Source organism: Vespula vulgaris, chromosome 2 (assembly GCF_905475345.1).
Source record: "Vespula vulgaris chromosome 2, iyVesVulg1.1, whole genome shotgun sequence".
Taxonomy (NCBI): domain Eukaryota; kingdom Metazoa; phylum Arthropoda; class Insecta; order Hymenoptera; family Vespidae; genus Vespula; species Vespula vulgaris.
In genome coordinates this window covers 12,216,271-12,241,230 of record NC_066587.1, presented here as the reverse complement: position 1 = coordinate 12,241,230, position 24,960 = coordinate 12,216,271, and the positions used below count along the sequence as shown (strand labels likewise).

General features: G+C 37.3%; 2 protein-coding genes across 6 annotated transcripts in view; one reads left to right on the top strand and one right to left on the bottom strand.

Moving 5' to 3' along the window:
• LOC127072702 (proto-oncogene tyrosine-protein kinase ROS) overlaps nucleotides 1-14,614 on the bottom strand; it is a 369,768-nt gene extending 355,154 nt beyond the window's left edge. Inside the window, exon 1 of the mRNA XM_051013320.1 lies at nucleotides 14,062-14,614. The gene's annotated coding sequence lies outside the window, so the exon portion shown is untranslated. The remainder of the gene's footprint in view (nucleotides 1-14,061) is intronic.
• The window catches only part of LOC127072710 (inactive histone-lysine N-methyltransferase 2E), a 397,888-nt gene that overhangs the window by 263,220 nt on the left and 109,708 nt on the right, over nucleotides 1-24,960 (top strand). For 2 of the 5 annotated variants that reach the window (XM_051013344.1, XM_051013342.1), the window contains one exon: nucleotides 22,145-22,315. The exons of 1 other annotated variant lie outside the window; for it this stretch is intronic. The gene's annotated coding sequence lies outside the window, so the exon portion shown is untranslated. Of the gene's footprint in view, nucleotides 1-3,385; nucleotides 4,431-22,144; nucleotides 22,316-24,960 lie in introns of those variants that run through there. 2 more of the 5 variants (XM_051013347.1, XM_051013346.1) reach the window with 2 other exon arrangements.

Here is a 24,960-nt window from a genome sequence, read left to right as displayed (position 1 = left end):
CTTTTTTCCGTTGTCAACGAAAAAGATATTTATCGTGTAATTAAGGGTATCGCTACGTAATTAGTCGATCGCAAACCGCCTCGACGAGTTGGTGAATGTTCGAACGCACGTAATTATAGAAACTCGATGTATCGCAAACATTCGAAAGAAAGAAAGAAAGAAAGAAAGAAAGAAAGAAAAGAAGAAAAAAGAAAAAGAAAAAAAAAGAGAGAAAAAGTTAGCGGAAAAGTTTATGCTTCTCTTTACGATAAGAAAACGAATTACTTTCTTTTTAATTAAGTTTCCATGTTGCAGAGGCAATAAAGTTCGAAGAACGAATCTTTCATTGATAATAAATAAAATTCTTTTTCGATAAAAATCGAAGAAAATTCATTATTTTCTTTCGCCGTGCACGGCGAATATAAACGGGTTAGTTGTTAGAAAAATAGAATATTGGAATAAAGATAAATCAAAAGAAGATAGAATGTTTTCCTCATGTCGACATACCATAGTTTATCTCTCGGCTGTCGTCGTATCGTTTAGAAAAACGTATACAGAAGCTCGTCGTTTCTTTTTTTGTTCGTCGTCAAGAGGAAAGGATTACCGCGTGTATTAACGCGAACGAGTTTAATGCGCGCGAGTCAAAGAAAGAAGAAAGACAAGCCGAAGGAGAAGACGACTATTCACGGACGGACTGATGGACGCGAATGGACGAACGGAGAAAAATCTTGTCCGACGAGAAGGTAGACGAGTAGGTAGATAGGTAGGTAGGTAGGTAGGTAGGTAGGTAGGTAGGTAGGCGAACATCAGAGAATATCGCCAGGAGCAAGTTCTTTCGAGGTAACATGACGACTGTCGGTCGTTTCTGAACAACTAGTAAATCTTTAACAATTTCTATATTCTTCTATCTCTGTATTAGCGAGCAAGAAAGTACGTCGTTATTCTCTGTACTCTAACGTCGTTCGCGAGAACGCTCTCGGTGTTGGTTAAATATCGAAATTTTCGAATTGCGACTTTCGTTCTATCATCTAGCAGAGAAAGAAAGAAGAAAGTATTTCGGTGAAAGAAAATAGAGATCGATCGGTCTGTATGAAAATATTCAGGCCAACCTATCAGTAGTAGGTACCTCGTTGAACGACTAATTAGAAGGAAGAAAAGAAGGAAGGAAGGAAGGAAGGAAGGAAGGAAGGAAGGAAAAGTTTGGAACGGTCGTTGCCTCGGAAAAGTCGATGCGACGGTTTGCTCATCCATTAAAATGCCCAAGAGAAACGCGACGTATCGCAACTTTGGTCGTTAAGCGGCTGACGACGTGCGAGAGAAGGAAAATCGCGCGCGCAGGGGAGACGCACCACCAAGCGAATTTTTGTCTCTCGCTAAACGAGCGCGTAATTAGCCGTTGGATTTAGATGAGTGCACGTGTGCTTCGATATGTACTTACTATGTATATACCACACACACACATATATATACACACACATGTATTTCCATATATACACACGCATACACGCCGAAACATAGTTCGACTCGCATTTCAACATTCAGAATAATTAACAAGCTGCCTGTCTTGTTCCGAGATCGTTCCCTCGCACATTGGAATTCCACTCGACGTTCTTCCTTTTGATCTTAAAAAGAAAACTACTAGCCAGGAAGAATCTTGAACGGTGAGCAAATAGCGAGCATACGAAGTTCGTTGCACTCCCGCCATCGTTCGACCCACTTTCCACAAAATAGTTCTCTTCTTCTGCCGCGCGAAACTTCTTTTAAAATAATCGCCTAACAATTGGGAACGCAACTTACATAGTCAGCGGAATCCGCTTTTTTGTATTTAAGGGTTACTTTAGAAAACTCTTTCTCTTCCTCGCTTCTTCTTTCTTTTTTATAATATCTCCTACTAAAGAGCAGTTTATTCTATCGTTTAGGTAAGCGTATATAGTATCAAATGGTAATCGGAGAAACGTTTAATGGCCGAATAATCGATAAATGAATTTAACAGTTGGATAGAACGATCTTTTTAACGTATATATTTTTTCTGTATCTTCGATAGAAATTATAAATAAGTTTATTTCCGATCACCGTTATTATCGATACAGATAACACAAGCAATATCGTCGTCCAGTATCGTACAGGATTTGTTTCATTTTTTCTATTAACTCGCTCCAAGTACTCGCTTATTCCGAAAACGTTCCGTGGTATATATCCATCTATATATGTACAATACGATCATACATACTTTGATTTACGAAGTACACGAACACGCTTCGTAAACCTTCCACGAGCCCAACTTTCATTATATACACATAATCCTAAACGTTTGCTTTATTTATGAAACCGTTCTTATGCAATATTCGACCATTTCTATATCACATTTTACCGAAGCGAATATCTTCATGGTTTTAGCTCGTACTACGAGTACGTGACGTCTCGACGCGATTCAAACTGACGCGAGCGTATGTATACTTCACCAAATTTGATGTCGCGCTCCAAATAACGCGAAAACGTCTCTTCCGTAAAATTTTCCTACGAAGAAAGAATACGAATGTATCAGTTATCTCTATACAAACGGTTTGTACAATTTTATCCTCGATTTATTCCAAGAAAATAAGAGAAGGAAAATCGATGTTAAAACGGAGATAGAAAGGGTCGATATTATCTTCGTCGATGGTTATTTACGTACACAAACAGTTTTCATTTATCGTAAATTCCAACTAGACAAGATCACTTTGATCCGTCCGATCAATAACGGAATAGCAAAACGACGACGATTACGTCTATGTCATCCGAGAAATTCTAATAACGCGAGATACTGCGAGGTGTCGCGACACCCTACGTCTTCCGATCGATGATCGATTATTATTCCACTAGCTTGCATAAACGACATTTATGTTGGATCGTTCGGATCTTCGTTCGAACCACTTGGACATTTGTTAACGTTAAGAAACATTGCAAAATGAACGAACCGAACTGTATATAATTATTCTTCGACTCGTAGCTTAAGATCGAGGGGTTTCATCCCTTCGGCTAGCGCAAGCTCCGAACGGGTGTTTCTCGTCACGAGGGTGCAGCACTGTGCAGGGCCATTGCCAAGACGAAAGTCGGTTTTTCACCAGTGAAAATTTCTCTCTTTCTATCTCTCCCTCTTCTTTGTTGCTCTTTCTTTTTCCCTTTTCCATCGTACTCTTTTCCTTTCCCTTTCCATCGGTCGACGCGATCGCTTTGGGTGACCCTCGGCGTATAGAGAACGCAGGAACGTTGTGACGACCCTTCTTCTTTCACCCCTCTACCCGAGCATTGCACGCAGAAAAAAGAATGCAAGAGAGACGGACAGAATTTGTATGCGTGTCCTATGCGCGCGTGTACGTTTGAGAGAGAGAGAGAGAGAGGGAGGGAGACAGACAGAGAGAAAGAGAGAGAGAGAGAGAGGGAGAGGGAAAGGAGGGGGGAGACTTACCGCCGCCGTTTCTCCGCCGTCGCGAACCCGAGTAGTGGGGATGGCTGGCAACGTGACGCTCGCGTCGGTGGTGGGGGTAGGCCGGCCGACTCGGTGCCAGCGAACCCTCACTCGGAGCAACAGTGTGCTGCGCGCCACCGTTCAGTACGTGTCGTTCTTCTCGAGCTACGAATTATACTCGTTATATATATCTTACGCGCGTGTATCATTGCCGAACAAAAGTACGAATAGTGCTGTTATACATCGCGAAGAAGAAGTGAAACGAGATTACTGCAGCTTCCTAGGATTTAATATTTCTACTCTGTTCCTACGTTTCCATCGTATTTTTTTTTCTTTTTTTTTTTCTTTTTCTTTTTACTCGGTTTTCTTTTTTTTCTCTCTTTTTTTTTTTTTCTTTTTCTTTAACTCGTGAGAATAAGTGCAAAGAAGTGAGATCGAAAGGGGAGGAGTAAAGAGTTTCGTTTTTCGAAAGTGATTATTTGTGAAACTTGTGATACATGTTCGAACGATACAAGCAAGGAGAAAATTTTGATGAAAGTCCTCGAAACGAAGTGTGTGGATGGATGGCATTGGGATAAGAGTGCGAGTCTCTCGACGAAGCTTTTCACGTCGCGATAGCGACGGTCATCGTCATCTTCGACGTTAGTAGGATCTTCGAAGAACGAAGAACGCAGTCTTAGATCTCGTCTTGTGGTACTTTAGAAGAAACGAAAGGGTTGTCATCATCTATAGCGTGTGCGAGAAGAGATCTACGAGAAGCGGAGGGGGAAGGATTTTACTTCGATTTCTCGTCGTTGAGCTTTAGTTGTTGGGAACGACACGAAAATAGAGCACCGAGTGAGAATCTGTACGCGAGTGAAACGAAAATCGTCTGGTGAAAAGAGAAGAGAGAAAAAAGTTTTCACTTTCGTGAAAACTCTATGTTCGTTTAGAATCGAACTCGAGAAATGCCGCTCGCAATTTAACCACAGCACGACGCTACACCGTCGCTCGAAATTTGGAGGTACGTTCGATAAAAATTTCGATATAACAAACTGACCCTTCCTCTTTTATATTATCGCGAATTAAAAAAAAGAAAACAAAGAAAAAAAATGCTTTTTTTTCTCATTTCGTTCTTTCAACCCCGTGTCGACGGCGAAAGGACGAGAAAAGATGCGCGTAGAGTTTCGTTACGTAATAAAATGTGTATAACCACTACGTGTACACGCGTAAATGTAACCGTATATACGTGTTACGTTCGCCTCGATTATATCTCGAAAATGGGTGTTAACGTAGTAGTAATTGCAGCGGGAAATAGGCCATATAGTCGAAGCTGAAAGCTCATTTTACCGGAAATTTAACTTTTCGAAGTGTGCGGCGAAATCAACGGAGACGCGGGAGGAACGAACACAACACACTGTGTTCAAAGCGCGTAATGCTCGCTTCGGCGTGAGGGATACGCCGGCCACGCGCTTTCAACTTCTCGCACGTGACCTCTTTTCTTCTATTCTCTTGTTCATCTCTCTTCAACACATTTTTCGCTATAAGTTCTTTTTTTCTCTCTCTCTTTTTTAGCCTCGTTCTCTTCCGCATAAGCGAAAAAAATAGTTCATAACGGGAGCGACTTTCGTGCTTTTAAGCGTGAAAGCGTTTCTCTCTCTCTCTTTTACTTTTTTTGTGGAACAGTCGATGATCCTTGCCATTCTTCTTTCTTTTCTTTTTTCTCTTTGTTTTATCGTTATTCTTCAAAAGGCCATCGTTTAACGAGTGTGTGCCACGTTCGAAAGTTGGTCAAATTTTTAGAGTAAAATTTCATTTTTCAATGATTAGGGAAATCTCGATTATTAGCGAAACGTTTGAAGGATTTTGCGATAAAAAATTTCCTTTTATCGCGAGATAGAGAGAGACGCAGAACGCACAAAGGACACAGAGACACACAGAGACACACAGAGGGACAGAGAAAACGCATGTTCGTACTTCGAAAAGTATTTTGACCTTTAACGCTTTGAAATTTGAACGGGTGTGACCGAGAGAAGGGAAGAAGAATCGTGGTCTTCGCGGTCGGAACTCATTTCGAGGGTCGACTTTCGACGATCTCGTTTCTGGGTTTATGCTGGTGCCTCCTCTTCCGTCACCAAGAGAAAGAGGATCTTTTCTTTGTTTTTTTCCTTCCCCCATTCCCCGAATAACAGAGTGACCTTCTTTCTTTAGTTCTTTCTTCCTTTTTCTGTTCATTTTTCTTTCTGTTTTTTTTTTTACCAAGCTCGAAATATTTGATTATAACCTAACAGAGATAATTTGCGTTATTTTCGTTTTAAAGAAAAAAAAAAAAGAAAGAAAAAGAGTGATACCATTCAGAAACCGTCTTCGTTCTTTTTATAGATAAAATCGATTTTATTTATCTTTTTTTTTTTTAAGAAACGTTTTCAACAACGAACTTCGTCGAACAGCCGACGTATTACCAACGACGAAGTAACTTATTCCTCTTGAAAGGGAACGACTTTGTATTATTAAACGTACAATCATTATCCTGAACTTTCAAATGGACTTTGAAATTTTCTTTGAGAAAGCCGAACTAACTAGCGATAAAAGCGGGGAGGGATGGGGATGATCGGTCACTTTGTTCCCTTCTCTACTAAAAACTTCTCTTTTCGTTCGTTTTATTCAGAATGAAGAATAAGATCATCGCTTTCATTCTTTCGATTCGTTCAAGTTGAATTTCTTGTGTGTGTGTGTGTGTGTGTGTGTGTGTTTATTACATCGAATGCGACGTTCGTCGCATCTATTAACTATTTTCATATTAATTAACACCACGTTGAATGCCGTGTTAACATTACATGACTGGTCCACAGCGCCAACGTGAATATATAGACGATGTAGATATTATTATTTTTAAATATTATGTAACAACGGATAAATCGAGTTGTGTAATTATATTTAATGAATTGATCTTATTCGGAGAGAGACGATGTTTATATAGATACGTAGTAAAGATAGTAAGGATGATGAAAAGTATATATATTAATGTTAATGTTTACTATTTATATGTAATTATGTGTTTTTATTGATCTTTAACATCATCGGTCACAGTGACCTTCTTTTCAATGACGTTAGACGGATTGTAACGATGATGGTATTGAAAAATTTATATATATATACATACACGCACACATATAAGTAAAATATAGTAATATATATATATATATTAACATTTACTCTAATTATATACTTTTATTAATTATATATATAAATTATGTGAATATAAACAAATTAGTTATACTATACAACTATACTACGATATATAAATTATATATATATAGATATTGGATATGTAATTATACATATGATTAGATAATATATATATATATTAACGTTTACTCGATTACGTATTTTTACTGATCTCTGATATCACCAATCACGAATGACCTTCCAATGACATCAAACGCGTTAAAGATATAATACCAAACATATCGTTCGTACATACAAACGTAACGTAACCTTGGAAAAAGTTGTCCTCTCAATACAGAAGAAGGATACTGGGACACGATCGAATTCACGCGACTTCAGAGAGCGATCTTTTTTCTTGCGGGTAAACGTAATGCGATATCTCGACGTTACGGATCCAATTCCGCGGCGGATACCGAACGAGAGGATGCTAGGGAGAAGAAAGAAACAAAGAAAGAAAGAAAGAACGAAATAGAGAATGAAAAAAAAAGGCCAAAGAGAGAGAAAGAGAGGAAAAAAGAGAGATTGCAGCAGCGAAAGGTGGAAAAGAAAAAACTCTGAAGCTGGCAAAGCAAATAAATTGAAGTTCCTCGCGGAGATTAAGAGGAGGTAGAACACAATCCTCCAAGCGGAAGCTCGCGTAACGCGATACGAGAAACAGCGTCGAAATCATCACTTCTCTCTTTCTCTCTCTCTCTTTCGCTTTCTTTCTTTCTTTCTTTTTCTTTCTTTCTTTCTATCTTTCCTTCTGTTTCGCTTTTGGTTTTTTGCTTCCTCTTCAGGTTTGATTTCTAACGAAAGTGAACGTTCCCGGAGATCGAATTTCGCGATTCTTTGAAGCTATAGAAAATATCGACGCTCTATCATCTACTATCATCTTTTATCGTTCGTTTTTCTAGTTTTATTTTATGCAGAAAGCTAAATTCATCGTATCGATGTGTGTGTGTGTGTGTATGAGACAAGGATTATTTTGACGAAATAAAAGCCGCCATCGCATGGTTTTGTTCTACGAGATATTCGGATAGAATATGAATTTCACCAATTTTCACGGAAAATTTTATTAATGCCGACAAATCTCGACGTATGGTATATTTCAGGCTCGTAATTAGAAAGAAATAAAATATAAAATGAACGAACGAAAGAAGGAAAAAGAAAAAAGTTGGAAAATTCTAGAGAGGGATGCTAAATAGAAGAAAATCTTGACGATTGAAAGAGAAAGAAAGAGGAAGAAAAAAAAATGACAGTACTCGTGCGCTTTCGGTATATCTCGATGTTATATATTTTTCAAAGTTCGTAGAGGTACGATATAAATTCGTTTAAAAGGATAACGCATCGTTTACGTTAGAAACGCATTTCGCATACATAGAACCTCTGCTGTTAACGGGGTTGTACTAATAAATCTAAGAGAAAGGAACGATATCTCCAGTTTTCTTTTCTTTCTCTTTCTTTCTCGTTTTCCACTATTCCTTTTATCGGCCTTCGTTTCTAAAAGAAGGAAAAGTAGGAAAGTTTGGTCGTATTTTGTCATTACATCGTCTCGGTTTATATCTCAGCAAGTTCTGAGTGTCGCCTACGACGAGAGAAACGAGAGAAACTCGCTCGCTTTCCACCAAAGCGACAAGAGAAAAGTAGAAGCCATGGAAAATGCGTGCGACTTGAAGACTACAACGAAGAAGACGACGACTACGACTATGTCTACGACGACGACTACGACGACTGCAACGACGACGACGATGAAATTCGAATTAATCTCGCGACCATCTCGTGGAAATCCCGGCCTTCGGTTCTGTACAAGCGCCACGACTGCCACTGACAGTTATTAGAAAGTTATGGCATGTTGGTGAATGAGAAAGACAGACAGACAGGCAGACTGAGACAGAGAGGAAGAGAGAGAGATAGAGAGAGAGAGAGGAGAATAGAATGTGCTCGAAATTCAAGACACCAAGCTGTAAGATAGAGAAAGGGAAAACATCTCTGTCTCTCTTTTTCTCTCTCTCTATATATATATTTCTGTTTCTCGGTTTCTCTCTCTCTCTCTCTCTCTCTCTTTCTCTCTCGTTCGCGACACAACTTTATTTCGGTCTTTTAGCAACGGCGGGGGGTGCTAACTCGTACGTACACAACGTAGGAGAGCTTGTTGCCTCATCCTCCTCGATGTTATCGTTCGTTCTCTATCTATCTATCTCTCTCTCTATCTCTCTCTCTCTCTCTCTGTCTCCATCTCTGTATGTATAATCGAAAAGTTTTGAAATTATTTAAGGGATTACTTTGGAAAAAAAAAGAGTTAAGGACAGAAAAAACTGATATTTCTTCCATAATAGACTATCATCGTGAAGAAATTCTAACGTAAAAAGAAATGTAATTAACGTTTTCTTTTCTTTTCTTTTCTTTTTTTTGTTTTGTTTTGTTTTTATTAGATGAGAAAGTTTGCATTGATTAATAAAGAAAGATACGATAAAAGAAGATGACGAATTCATCGAGTCGAGGATAATTTGCAGAATTATTATTTATAAAGTTTCTCATTCGAAAAATGAACAAACTTAAAATTTTTCTTTTTTTTTTTAAATTTCTACATGCGTTTCTGTAGTACGTATGATAGTTCACGTTTATATTTATATTTCTTTACCATTACGAATTCCGTTTTATATTTAACTACTCTAATAAATGTTATTACGTTTTCGCAAATAGTTGTAGATTAAATTTTGTTCTAACGTTATGTGTGTTATCGCATAGCCGTATGAAGGTTGAATCCGATCGTCCGACACGACGAGGAAATATAAATTAATATAATGTTAAAATAATTCATATATTATTATAAAAAAGAGGTATAAATTTATATTTAAAAATTAAATTAAAAATTTAATAAACATTTAATATATTCATTAAATATATTTATTAAATAATAAATTCGTACATCCGTTTATAAATTAATACTTTTTATTAATTATAAACGTATCTTAATTTTTTGTAGCCGTTATTACATTTAACTCGTTCAATAATTGTTATTCGTACGTAACTTTGAAGATAATTCTAGATAAAAAAAAAATTAACGTTAAATGTTATTCCAACATCGTGTCTTATCGCATCGTCGTACGAAGGTTGATCTAATCTCGTTCGACGAAGACTACATTAATATTTTTTAATAATTATAAACACATCTTTATTTCCCGTATCTATCATTATATTTAACTCGTTCAACAATTATTATTATAATTTCGCACATGACTAGATAAAAAATTAACGTTAAATATTGTTCCAACGACGCGTCTTATCGTATCGTCGTACGTAAGTTGATCTAATCTCGTTCGACGACGACTAAATTAATATTTTTTATTAATTATAAACATGTTAATTTTTTCAATTCGTTATTACATTTAACTCGTTTAATAATTATTATTGGTACATAACTTGGCAGATAATTCTAGATAAAAATTAATGTTAAATATTGTTCCAACATCGTGTCTTATCGCATCGTCGTACGAAGGTTGATCTAATCGTTCGACGACGAAGACGATGTATATATGTCTCTCTATGTAAAAGGTAGGGTTCGTTTGGAGAGGGTATACCTAGAAGAGCGACAACGTGCCAAGAGCGGTAGGTTTCTGCCAACGACGCCGGAATTAGATATTGTTCTCAATGCGGTCGTGCACGGAAGGAAAGCCTATCGTAAAGCCGACGATAATGATACGAGCGTTAGTACGCGATGCCGACGTGATAGCGATATATTTCCTCTTCCTGCCACGATACTTTTCTATTGCCGACAGAGTAAAAGAGAGAAAGAGAGAGAGAGAGAGAGAGAGAGAGAGAGAGAGAGAGAGAGAGAGAATATTACTATGAAGGATGGGAACGCTGATTACCGTTATACCAAATTGCTTTCTACGAAATGAGAAGATTGTCTGGAGATAACGAGACAAATTATATATATATATTTTTTCTATCGATCGTTTTAACGATACTAATTGAAAGTGATTTATTATAATTTTTTGTAATTTTTTTTTTTTTTTGATTAATAAGTTTGTTTTTGTTCCTTTGTTCGTTTTTTTTTCTTCTTTTCTTTTTTTCCCCTTTCCAAAGTGAATTCCAAGGGAATAAGCGAAAAGTAATTTTTAATGGTTTTCTAATAAAATTTACATTCTCTCTCTCTCTCTCTCTCTCTCTCTCTCTCTCTCTCTCTCTCTCTCTCTCTTTCGCTCTTTTTCGCTGTTCGAAATATTTCTGTTCATTTTTAATACGTGAATGATAAATTATGTATGTTTTTATGGGTTATTACTGATATTGTTGTTATTATCATTATTATCATTATTATCATTATTATTCTCATTATCGAACGATCAAATTTTGTATTTAAAATCAAAGGTTAAATTTTCGTACGTTCGTATAACCAAAATCAGATGTCGACGAAAGAAGAAAAAGTTTTGAAGAACTTTTCCTGTTAGTGTTGCTACGGCTGAAATTCGTGAGAAAGTTCGGATTTGAGGGTTTACCTTAGCAAACAAGAAACTATAGTCGATGATCTCTTTACGAAATGAACGTAAAATCAAAATATAATAGTTTTCCTAGCAGAAGGTAAATGTTCTCAGTTCGGGTTAGCTTCAAACTTGTTTCACAAAAGCTTTATAGCGCGAACCGACCGACCGACCGACCAAGACCAACCTAACTCACCAAAAATTGGTGAGATCGGTGAACCAAAAAGCAAGCTTTTCGCGTAGATAACGTAGATAACGTGGATAACGAGATCTCTTTCGTACATTTCGTTTACTTTTTTTTTTTTTTAATTTTATTTTACTCTACTTTTGTTTGTTTTTTTTCTTTCTTTTTTCTTTTTTATCATTTGGAGAAGTTTTGAACGTTCTTGTAACATTATATTGTGAAACGACATATAATATAATATAATATAAAATAATATATAATATATATTATATGTATATATATAAAATGTTCTGATTATATGTTCAAAAAGAGAAGCGATTTGGTCCAAAGGTAGATCCTCGATGCTGCTTGCTGCTACTGTAGCACGACTTCCGATCGAGTCGCGGAGCTTGAAAAATATTTCGAGGACGCTTCAAAACGCGATCGACTAATGCTCTCTTCTTATTTTGCTCGATTTGAACTCCTTTAAAAAAATATATTGAAATATCGTATTTATGTAACAAAAAAGAGAGAGAGAGAAAAAGAGAGAAGGAAAGAGGACCGTCCGGATGTAAAAATAAATAAGTTTTCTTAAACTATCCGGATAGAATTTGAACGAAATACGAAATGGAAAAAGAAAAAAGAAAAAAAAAAAAGAAAAGAAAGAAAGAAAGAAAAAAAAAAGAGAGAGAATAACCGAGTGAAATTTTCTCCGAGGATCTTTTTCTTCCTACGTCTTCCTTCGAAAAATAGAAAAAGAATAATACACATACGGGCGCGCACGCGTGCTTCCTCCAAAGTAATTTTTCGAGAAGAGAGAGAGAGAAAGAGAGAGAGAGAGGAAGCCGAGGAAAGTTTCCGTCGATACCGCGCGATATTAACGTTCCGCTACGATTTCTCGCGAGAAAAGTTTTCCTTTGACTCGCTTCGAAACGATCGATCGATGCACTCGGCACGCCTCTTCCTCCGCTAGAAAATTCTCTCTTCCCTTCTCTCTCTCTCTCTCTCTCTCTCTTGCGAAAAAGAGAGAGGGAAGAGAGAGATTTATATGGGTATACCGAAGAAGAAGAAGAAGAAGAAGAAGAAGCAGCAGCAGCAGAGCAGCAGCCTTCTAGTACAAAATTTACCGAGCGTTCTAAGTTAAAGAAAGACAAAGAGGGATATAGGGTTTGCTCGGAAAAGCGCTGATTTATTTAATTAAAAATCGATACGACTCTTCTTTTCTTTTTTCTTTCTCTTTCTCTCTTTCTCTTTCTCTCTCTCTCTCTTTCTTTTTCTTTTCTTTTATTCTTTCAAAAACGATTTAGAAGAGAATGAGATAGAGAGATAAAAGCGTTAAACAAGTTTTTCAACTATCGCGAGTTTGCTCGAGTTATCGATTAATAGTTTCAGCAAACGTCGCTTTAAATTTCGAACTACCTTCGCCACGACGTACCTTAACACGCTGAGTCATTTTATTTAACCGAGCTCTCCGCGCTAAACGATAACCAACTACGACAAAGTTCACCCTATCCTCTTCCTTCTTCCTCCTTCCTCGTCGTCGTCATCGTCGTCGTCCTTGTCGTCGTCCTTGTCGTCGTCCTTGTCGTCGTCGTCGTCGTCGTCGTCGTCGTCGTCGTCGTCGTCTCTCGAACGAATCGGCTCTCTGGATATAATGTAGCTCATAAGCGTGTCTAGTTCCACAAATTTTTCCCGGACGCTGAACCTGAATTTAATCTTACGCGAGGAGAAGAAATCCGGCATCGTCGACGTGCAAATTTCTTTCAAAATCTCCTGGATGAAACGAATTACATCTAAATCGTCGTCTCTCTATATATCTCTTTGTCTCTTTTTTTTTTCCTTTTTTTTCGTCTTTTCTCTGTTTTTTTTTCTCTTTTTTTTTAACCATATATCTCTTACGTTTTCAAATTTAAGAATTTAAGATAGAACCGAAAGGAGAGAGAGAGAGAGGGCGAATTGTATAGAGGAGGTTTTAAAAAGAAGTTTTTAAGTCTACAAAATGTTATACCGCATCGCATTATAATATTATTTTTAATCGAATGAAATTTCTTCAAAGCTAAGATTTATACGATTCCATATAGTTCTTTTCTCTCTCTCTCTCTCTCAAGGAATATTAACGAATCCTCTCACCTTCGATTAAATTCGTTACAATTCTCAACATTAAATATTAATTCTTTTTCAAGTATAATATTGATTGGAAACTTCGTGTTACTTTAATAATATTGATAGGAGAAAAATAAACGAACGCAAGCAATATACTTGGGCTAGAAAAATATTTGAACAATGGTTCTTCTTTCAAATGTATGTTGCTTTCGTATTTTGACAGCAGATGGAGCCACGCGATACAATCGAAATTCAGGAATGAAGATTGATCGACGCGATTAATTTTGACCATCTCTCCCCTCTTGAAATTTTATATAAATGATGTATTTTCCACTAACGAATAGCAAAAGATTCGATCGTTTTTAGTTATTTATTGTCATACCGAGTTAACTGGTACGGTCATATGCAGATGGTTCCTTTGTAATCTCGGCGTTTTGGTCATCGATACGAATTAAATAACGATTATCGTCATTTAGCGGACGACTATTTCATTTGTACTTTATATTTTTCGATATAAATACAATTGAATATCGCATCGAATATCGGTATAAATTCGTCGAGATCGATATATTCGTCATTGTGCAAAAACGAATATCAAATTATACTTGCCATCGACGTTTTTGACATTTTATCGTATAATCTCTTTTGTAAGAACAACAAAACCCAAAAAGAAGGTAATTTATTTTCACGACACGTACCTTTCGCGAATCGAAAATTCGTTTTGGAATTGTTGAATTCTTAAGCCGTCGTTAGCTTTGGCGAATCTTCTGCCCGTTCAATTTGAAACCTTGTGAAAGTAATGGCGTAGATAGAACGATGTACTTTCCCGTTGAAAATTTTCTACGAGGATGGGTAACATATTCGATAACGAGTATTACACGAACGACGACGAATGTAACTACCACAAGCACTGACACTTGGAATTGGAAAAATTGGAATAATTTATAAACACGACGACGGTCTTTTTCGTCACGAGAGGAGCATGGTCGACGGTTTCATTTTACGCGCGGCCGTTATTTTGCGAGAGATGCGATCGAACCGAGCTTACGCGATGACGTCGTCAGATGGCGGGTCGGTAATGGAAGTTCGTAACGTGCATAACGTTAGCAGTTCGAACGATTCGAGTTTATTATTCGATCATCGAAAGATATATAACGGCGATGATTTAATAAACATTTTTGTTCACTGAATATTTACAACATTGATCAAAGAATCGCGCGATTATATAATTATAATATATTTTTTTGGACAACGAACGGACGCTCCTCCTTCCCCGTCGGCCGAATTAAGACTGATCCGTTCCGCCCGGTAACGGAAAACAAAAGCCTAACGAATTCGACGTTGCCAAATCATCCGTAATATTCCTAACGTATAAAATTTAACGGTTTTTCATTACGTAATGTAACGGTCGAATCTTCACGCGAAACAGTGTATCCGGGAGTAGGACGCTTTAGAAAAACGGTTGAACGGTTCACGTGACGCGATACTCGCGATATATACCAACGCGTTCTTTTATTTATTCAATGTTAATGACGTTTCTCATCTTTTGAAATTACATTTACGATTTTCCATTCCGACAATGTACTCGTAATTACTCGCTTTGAAGAATGTTAATCGCCATCGAAGAAAGGCTGATAGGTAAGTAAATAAGTAAGTCGTGCTTTTTCACTCATATATACGATTCAAAGGAGAAGGAAAATCGTCGAGCTATAGTTTTAGATTGGTAATAGCGAGAAATTGGGATCTTAGGAGACATTATTTCTTTGCTCACTTTCCAAAGGAGCATTTCAAGTTAGGACAAGGGCGGAACCAACTACGAACACTAATCGCAATGGACTTAACGAGCGATAAAGTAAGACCCGCACCATCGTAGAGTTTCCTTTTCTTTCTTTTAGGCCCTCTCTCTCTCTCTCTCTTTGTCTCTTTCGTTCTCTTCGAACGTCCTTTCGTCGTAAACTCAGTTTAAGTGGATTCCCCGCTGGCGTGCCGTGGCTTAAAGGCAACCACCATCCCTTAGACCAATAGCAAAGAGGGTGGTGGTGGTGGTGGTGGTGTACCTGCTTCTAAGAATCCTCTCCCTCTCTCTCTCTCTCTCTCTCTCCTTCTCTTTCTCTCCCTCTACCTCTTCTTACCTTCTTCTATATCCCTCTTTGCAAGCTTTTCCACGCGAGGGTAGTCTCGGCTTAATAAAGCAGCCGGTGAGAAACGCGAAACACGTGCGTGCAAAACTTCTCCTTACGAGGGACTAGCTCCTAACCTCCCCTCTCCACTCTCACCCCTTACTCTTTACTCCATACCCTCCCTCCTTGTCAGTCAGCTTCCATTCGAGAGTTCAAGGGTTTCATAGTACTCTTGGAAGAAACTTATGACGACGACGAAGAGGATGACGAGAGGAGGTACAGAGAGAATGCTGACATTGTCCTTGCTGACATCATCGTCCAAGCTTCATCATCCATGCTTACGTCCTTCTCTATTCTCTATTCTCTATTCTCAATTCTCTTTCGATTATCAGCGAGAATTCTGTCTTACTTCAAATATAATCGAAAATAAATCGCTAATTTTTCAAGATTGTTTTCTATCGAATATCGTTTTCAATGCATTTCGTAGTTTTATTATTATTTTTTTTTTTTTTTTTATTGGGGAAGAATTACGAGAGGAGAGAGAGGGAAGGAGCGAAAGCCATAATGATTCATGAAAGTTTAAAATCTCAAAGCCATGTGGTACGTATCTAAAAATGAAAGTTTGAAAAATGTATATTTATAAAGGACGTTTCTTTATTTTCATACGATTTCGAGAATTGCGAGAAAGTTTTTCTCCGCTCGCGAAATAAATTGCTCAATCGTTGCAGTACGGAGTTTATTTATTTATTTATTTTTTGGTTTTGTTTTGTATTGCTTCCATATTTATAAGTGACAACAAAGTCAAATTTCGTTTGAGATGTGATATCTCGTAGGGTATCGTTCTGCGAAAGGAGAAAGAGATAGAGATATGAACATTTTTCTCACGGTCCCATCTGCCTTCTTTTCTTTTACCAGGATACAAGGTCCACACGCTCGAAAATATCTCTTTCTCTTTCTCTCTCTCTTTCTCTTTTATCCTTCTTTCTTTTCCCTTCAAATTGAGAGAATACACGCGATGGAGGCTGTTTGTCTTTTCGTTGAAGGAGCCAACGAACGATCCTTCTGTTTTTCGTACTAGTCATCCACTCGTCTCTCCCTAAAATACAAAGAGACTTGTACGTCGTTCATCCCGTAGTTCACGAACGAGTACACAACGAAATGCGAAGCTACGATAAAGAGAAAGAGAGGGGGAGAGAGAGGGGGAGAGAGAGACAAGAGTTTTCGTGGTTTATACCTACTTGCCGGCACGCGCTGGGATTTAGAAAGAACTTTCAAGTGTGTTTCCTGGGTTTAAAGTTACAAGGGATTGTAACATTGTCGCTGGTCTCTCTAAACTCGTTTTAAACACTTAATTAGGTTTAACGTCGGAATTAGAAAATTAAACGATTTTATATTCACCCTCAAAATTTACGACATAAAGGAGCAAACTATCTCGAAGGATTTTGTCTATAATATATTATATATTATACATATAACTATTTTTATGAAATGAAATAATATTTACAATTTCTATATAATGAATTATATATATATATATAACATTGTATAATGAAATGTATAATTTTATATCTATTATTAAAAGTTAATTATACCGATCGATTATAACTTTACACACACACATATAACACGAGTTAAAATTGATCCATCGTCGAGACGCAACTAATTACGATCTAACGCGAGAACGAAGTACTTTTCGTTCCTCTCCTCTCCTTTCCTTTTCATCGGTGCGTGAAAACGTGCTCAAAGTTGAGGGACCTTTGGGAGAAAAGTTCGATCTGTTCGCAAAGAGACGAGAAAAGAAAGAAAGAAAGAAAGAAGGAAGGAAGGAAGGAAGGAAGGAAGGAAAGATGGGTGGAGGGATAGAGAGGGTATCTAAAGAACGAAGCGTCGAAATTCGAAGAAGATCGCGATGCCGACGTCCTTTCATAATCTATCCGATGAGGGTGCGAACTTTGTTTCCGCGTTTGGTCACATTGAGAAAATGATGAAGGGAATGAGAGGTGGAGGTGGAGGTGGAGGTGGAGGTGAAGAAAAGGGAGAGGAAGGAGAGAAAGTAGAGAAAAAGGAAAGACTTTCGCGAGACTTTCCAAGTCCTTTTCGTCCTTCCATCCCCAAATCTATTCCAACGGCCTTCGTCCTTGATATTCTCTCTCCTTCTCCTCCTCCTCCTTCTCTTCCTCCTCAATTTCCTTCTCTTTCTACTCCTACTCCTCCTACTCGTCGTAGTTTTCTTCTTTCTCTTATTTCTTCTCCCTTTTCTCATTCTCATCCTCATCCTCATCCTCATCCTCGTCCTCATCCTCGTCCTCTTCCTCATCGTTACTTTCGACGAGGGCAACGCCTTCGAGGGGAAACTTACGATATCATTACCGGATGAGCTATCATTTCCAAGGCTGCGCGTGCAAGTGCCGTGACCGGTAAGGTAATCGAAACACGCGTGTGTGTGTTCGTATTATTATTACGAAGCAACGATGCCGGTTATTAGATGTAACGCGAGTCGAAGTTTCGATGTGGTGTATTATGCGGGGAATACACGAAGAGTATCATTTTACTTTTTCTTTGTCTCCGAAATAAAAAAAGAGAGAGAGAGAGAGGAACAAAGATAATTCATTCGAGTTCGTTGGAAATTTTAATCGGAGTTGAATAATACAATTTTCTTTAACGATATGCACATGTTTATCATCGTTTATCTCGATATAGATAATTGTTAATTGATGTATGCATGTATGTATGTACGTACGTACGTACGTATTATTTTGTTTTTCACTTATGCTTTTTCACGAACTTTATTCGTATACATACGTGTATCCATTTTACATAGATTTTTACATAATTTACTATCCTTGATTGAAAATCGTTGAAAATATTGATGAAACAATCGCTGTCGTTGGACAAAATTAATAAAAATAAAAATAAATGCATACGACCTAGTGTGCATAGTTATAGATCGATTTTACAATGTACATATAAATAATTGATTTTGATGAAAGAACGAGAGTTTGAAAATTCTCTCGGTTAACTTACATATGTCGGTCGTTTAAAATTGATAAGTTTATTATTCAACGCGTCATCCTTTCTTTGGAGAACGCCGCGAGAGAAATAGAAAGAGGATGGATGATGGTATATCGTTAGACGGAAAAATTATAGCGCGTAGGTGCCGCGCGTATTTCCCAATGGCACGTAGATTTACGGACCGTTAACTCCAACGAATTTATATACGTCTTCTTTTTCGCGAGACTGCTATTCGCGACCACGCGGACTTTATTATTCGCTTCGCGCCTACGCTTCCAGCTCTCGCTAAACGTCGACCTTACCCTAAACTTTGAAATTATGACCGACCGATGGTATAAGCTATGACGCTCGAGCTACCAGAAAAAAGAAAAGGAGAAGGAGGAGAAAGGTTTTGCATGAAAAAGAAGAAGTACATAAGTACGTAAAATAAATGTCTCGATTTTTTCGTGGCTTGCGAAAAAACTACCGATTCGAAGTTGCGATCGTCTAGACGTTAAAAAAAAAGAGAGAGAGAGAGAGGCGAAAGTATCGATATATTTATTGAAACGTTATTATTCTTTTACTTAAGATCATAAAAACGAAGAGGATGTAAAGATTTAACTGTGATTAAATACGTGATTATCGAGAGTATAGATCGAATCTCAATTTTGCGGATTTGATCTATAATCTTTTTAAAGATATCTTTTGTTAATGTTTCACAAGATTATATATACAATAAGATTAAAGTCTTATATCAAGAGTATGGCGATGAATGTTTTTGTATCTTTTATCTACACAAAGTTATGAATGGTATTGGATGAACGTAGTATTAGATTCCTTCAAAATTGCTTCGGTAGTCAACGCGTTAAATTACTTTCTTTGATAGTATTCTTTTCATTTTTCTATTTACAAACAATAAAATATCCACACAAAAATTCGTTGTGTGGGTATTCATTGTGTTAGTAAAGTCACTTCGTAGAAATCATTCTTCTTAGAAATGTTACCGATGTATTTCAGTAGTTACTTACAATTATCGAAATCGGATTCGTCAAATAACTTGTCCTTAATTTTTCGTATATCGAGTAGTGAAGTATCTCGACGATCGAAAAAGAGAAAAGATGATAAGATTACATATATCGAGAGATAAAAGATGAGGTCGGACACAGTAGAACGCGATCGTGCGCAATGGCGACTCGAAAGCTTTGGGAATGTTGAAAAATGTTATGAGAGTGAGATCACCCTCTAGGGAATATCGACGAACGTAAAGGTTATTTCTGGATCACGAAAACTTTTAATAGCTTTCTGATAACTTATTGCTCGGGCTTATAAATAATTTTATATCTTGTGTATCTCGTACGGTCTTTCGATTCCTTCCACTATGTATCCTTATCTTCTTCTTCTTCTTCTTCTTTTTCTTTTTTTCTTTCTTGTCCTTATTCTTTTTTTTCTTCTTTCATCTCCAAAACAATATGATGATTTATTTCCTGATCATTTCTGAGAAAATAGGAAAAATAGGAAAACTATATCAGTTCCTTTTACAAAGACGGATGCACTATATTATATTGCAAATATTCGTACGTTTCTGTGAACGTGGATTAAAATAATATATAAAATATAGTCCAAATATTAAAAATAGTATTTGTTTAAGCAACAACAAGATCTGTTTTAATAAACACAACTGGTTTATTCTCGTCTCAATGATCTCTATCTTTTCGACGGCTGAATTCTGATATATAACCACATGAAATACGACGGAAGAAGAAGAAGAAGAAGAAGAAGAAGAAGAAGAAGAAGGAAAGAAAAAAAGAAAGAAAGAAAAAACAAACTTAATAATTTTCGAGAAATATATAACTAGATCCTTTTCAGTCTCCTTTTTCCACCGTGAAAAATATTCAATTACGCGTCGGTGCATTAATAAACGAATGTACGGTTTTGCGGTTCGGCGTAAGATTAATGATACACGCGTGGCACAAATCCATAACGGTCTAGCAGTGACGGTACTCGAGGGTGAAAGTATTAAATTCAGCGGGTAGCTTTAATTAAATCGAGTCGCGTCTGCCTCTGGAAGTCGAACGAGCTTTACGCGAAAGGAAGAAAGAGAGAATGAAAGAGGAAGTGAGAAACAGACAGACAGAGAGAGAGAGAGAGAGAGAGAGAGAGAGAGAGAGAGAGAGAGAGAGAGAGAGAGAGAGAAAATCGGTATACCAAGAGAAAGTGAGAAAGAAAGGGTGAGTAGAATATGAACTGGTGTACGGGTTATTAGAAGGTGGGGGAGAGTCACAGATATATCCCTTAATATTGGATACCGCTGGAATAATCGAAGATGGCAGATAGTAGTAACGTACCCTTTCTATGTTGCCACGTTATATAACCGCATCTCTCCACACCCTACAACACACTTCTCCGTCCCATCTGGTATAGAGAACGTGTACATGTAAATAATATGCAGCACTGCGTGCAAACCCTTGTGGTAATCATACAATCATGCCGTATCGGGTTGCCGTACATGCACGTTTTATCGACAATCTCATTGGTGAATTCGTTCGCCTTATAGAGATGTTCGATAAAATAATTAAATATGTTTGTATGTGCTTTGTATTTTTGCGCGCGCGCGTGTGTATTTCTTCTTCTTTTTTTTTTTCTTTTTCTTTTCTTTCTTTTCTTTATTTTCTTTTCTGTCGTGATAATCGTCAAGGTGTTGTTAGTAATTTGGAGAGTTTTTATTTTTTTTCCCCCATTTCTTTAAGTAAAAATTGTGATATTTTTGGAAAGCTATTAATATACGTTGTTATTAATGCAATGAATGGAAAATAACAACATGTAAATATACGAGACTAGTCCGTAGACGGAGTATATGTAGCAAAAAGTACGTAACCGTATATTCTCCATTCTTTTCTTTCGTTCTTTTTCTCTTTTCTCTCTTACTCTCTTTCTCTCTCTCTTTTTTCTCTTCTGTTTTTTCTTTCTGGTGGAGTATAACGAGCAGGTACATGGAGCGAAAATCATAGAAAACAAAATGAAAGGATTTTTATTCAATGAACGATACGAAAAGAGAAGAGTCGTTATCGGATCATACGTATATAAAACGTAATCTCATCTCATTTTAACATGTCAGCATTAATTATAACGGCGTATTTTATTCGATGTAGCGAAGTATATTTGTAAAGTTTCTTTTTTTTTTTTTTTTTCATTTTACACAACGTAAAGCTGTTACTTTATACAATGCTGCATACGTATTTTTTTATTTCTAAGCAGAGTTTCGTTTATTCCGAGGTCTCGTGTTTGTTGTTGCGAGAAATTTGAGAGAGAGAGCGTCATAATGGTTACCATTTGAATTTAGATTCGTTAGATATTTTCTTTTTCGCTCTTTTTGTTCTATTTCCTCCCCTTTTAAAAATAAACAATTCTGATTTTCCGTAAACTATAAAAACATCGGTGAAAAGCCGTCGAACTTTATTTTTCCGATTGTGTTTCCTACGGATTAACGGCAAAGTTGTATCAATCGTTACAGGCTGATCAAACAGTAAAAATTGGTATCATCAAAATGTAAATGAACACGGTCGATTGATTACGCCTTTATTTTGAACGTTCTTATCGCGTCGGCGCAGTGTTTTACAAGCGGTTGCTTTACAACGAGCATGCTTTTTTATAGAGAATATTCAATTTTCAGGAAGGCAAAGTCGCGTCCGTGGGGTTCTCTTCCTTCATTCGACGCGGACGACGTCTTAAAACCAGTAATCGTCTGTCCGCGTATGAAAAGCCTGCGAAGATGGTGAACGAGAGGGGAGGATTAACATAGAGACGAGCTCGAGCTTCGATCTTCGCCACGAGAGAGAATTATGTACGTTCTTGCTATTTGTGTCTTGTATATAATATATTACACTCAGGTACATACATCCTCCCTACGTTATAGTTTACGTGGAAAAAAAAAAGAAAAAAAAAAAGAAAAAAGAAATTGAGAAACTTATTAACTCGCGTTAAGAAACGAATTTGTTTGCATCCTTCTAATATAATATAAAATTCAGACTATCATTTTTATTTATTATCACGAAAGTTTCATTATACTTGCATTACAAAAACGAAAAATTAAAAAAAAGAAAAGTCAATAGAATAGTGAGATCTAGATACGAAAATATAGTTGAGATATAACTACTGTTATATTCTATGTTAAATATCTCGAAAGAGTAATTCCACATGGGTTTAAACTTCTAGCAAAAAAAAAAAAAAAGAAAAAAAAAACGTTCTTTTATCGAATTCTTAGAAATATTTCATGTAAGGTTGAAATACGGTAATCGCGTAAAAGCTTAATCGAATAAATCTTCGAGGACGACAAAGGATATCCTTGCCTGTGATTTTCCGTAACGGCAGTAAGGCTCGCGGGTTTTTGAAACGGAGAAAACGTCGCAGCTGTCGAAGGACAAACGACAGAAAGAGAGAGAGAGAGAGAAAGAGAAAGAGAATTAAATTTTTTTCGATACGCTTTCGAGTATATCGAATTGTGCGGGAATTTTGAAAAAGAAACCTTTAGCCTCGTCGTGTGCTGTTTTTCGACAATGACGAAAGGTCAACGAAGAGAGAGATACATAGATAGATAGATATATAGATAAAGAGAGAGAGAGAGAGAGAGAGAGAAAGGAAGAAGATATGGATCGAAAAAGAACTTCTCGCGATGGTGGTGGGCTTTGTCATCGGTCGGTCGTTTCGAAAAAGGGCCATCCGTGTCGGCACGTTGGAACGAGAGGGTGACAAATCGATTTGAGCGTCTTAACACGTCCTTTTTCATTGTTCCTCCTCTTATTCCAAGCAGAATTTCTTTTGGTTCACCGAAAAAGTCGGAAAAATCGTCTTTGGATATGTACACCAACTTATCGTCCGAAACAAATTTACCGGATTTTCTTTTTGTACAAATTTCGGCTGAATAGGGAAAAGGAAAAAGAATCGTACGGATCATTTCGGTTCTTCGACTCTCTCTCTCTTTCTCTCTCTCTCTCTCAGTCTTTTCTTTTGCGTGGATGGTAAAAATGCGTGGAAGGGAGAGCTACGAACGCAGGAACGGAGGAACAAAATCGAACTCAATGAGAAAGGAAAATGGTATTTTCGTAACGAGCTTGCTGAGCGGCCGAGTTGCCGGAACGCACTCTGGCCACGGCTGTGCGCAATTACCGAGAACGATATTTGTTTTATTAAGTCGACAAATGTACGGTTTCGAACGTAATGGACTTCTCCTGGAGGTCTCCCGCGGTTCATCGATTTTGAAAAATATCGAGGTCGCGCTGTGGTCGCTTCGAGGGATCGACGTATACAACAATGTGTATGTGATATGTATTTGTATATAGGTAGTATATCTACATGTATAAATAAATTTCATAGTTTGTAATAGCAAATACATATGCGCATATACGTATATATATATATATGTATGTATATACGTATATACACACATATATATATAGATGTATACATAAACCGGGCCACTATCAAGAACAAAACAGTTTCGCCCCACGACAAAGTTTCTCCGGTTATATATTACTTCTTATATAAACAAAACAATGGATAACAAATACAAGTTATCTTTCTACGCGTATATATGTACATACATATATATACACACACACACATATATATCGTTTTTAAACATTTTATTTTTCTACCGCGTAGTTGCTCTGAATACAAAATCAAGATGAATCTTCTTCTGACTTGCAACAAAATGCATCTCTCAAACTTTTTTTATCGAACGATCGCGCTCGATCTTTTCTCGTTGGAAATGGTAAAGAAAATAAAGATTTTTGCGGATACCCGATCGGTCGGATAACCGATAACTTTACGTTATGGATGAATCGCTTTTTAGTAACGCTTGGAACTTGTTGTTTTGTCGCCAAACGATTTACCTAAAAGTTTGATCGCGGCACCGTAGCAAGCACTGTGTCGCCTGTCGGTTTTACGACACATGCTTTTCTTTTCTCTTTTTTTCTATCTTTTTTCTCTATTTCTCTCTCTCTCTCTCTCTCTCTCGTTATACCATCCCGTTCTATCTCTATCTCTCTACCATTCGACCCCTTTCCGCAGGCAGCAGAACGCCAAAGTGCCGTTCGTGCGTGATCGTATCAGTGCCGATTGCATTACCGTACTGCAGTCTGTTTGCAAACTGCAGTAATAACCTCGACGCTCGCGTATTAGTTGCATTATACAACATGCACCGTAGTGCGTTCATCGACGTATCGTACATCTCTTTCCTTTTCATCCTTCTCTTCGATCCATCGAACCATCCTCCCACCACCACCCCCATGCTCACCCCCTCCTCTCTAACATCGTTGAATCCTTTCATTGCAAGTAAATATCGACAAGAGAGTGAGCGATCGTGGATTACTGAGAGAGATCGTTTCTCTCTCACCCTCTCCTTATTTTTTTTTGTTATTTTCTTTTATTTTTTTACGAGATTATTTTCCAAGAAACTTTGAAACTCTCGTTTAACGACGATCGCGAGTT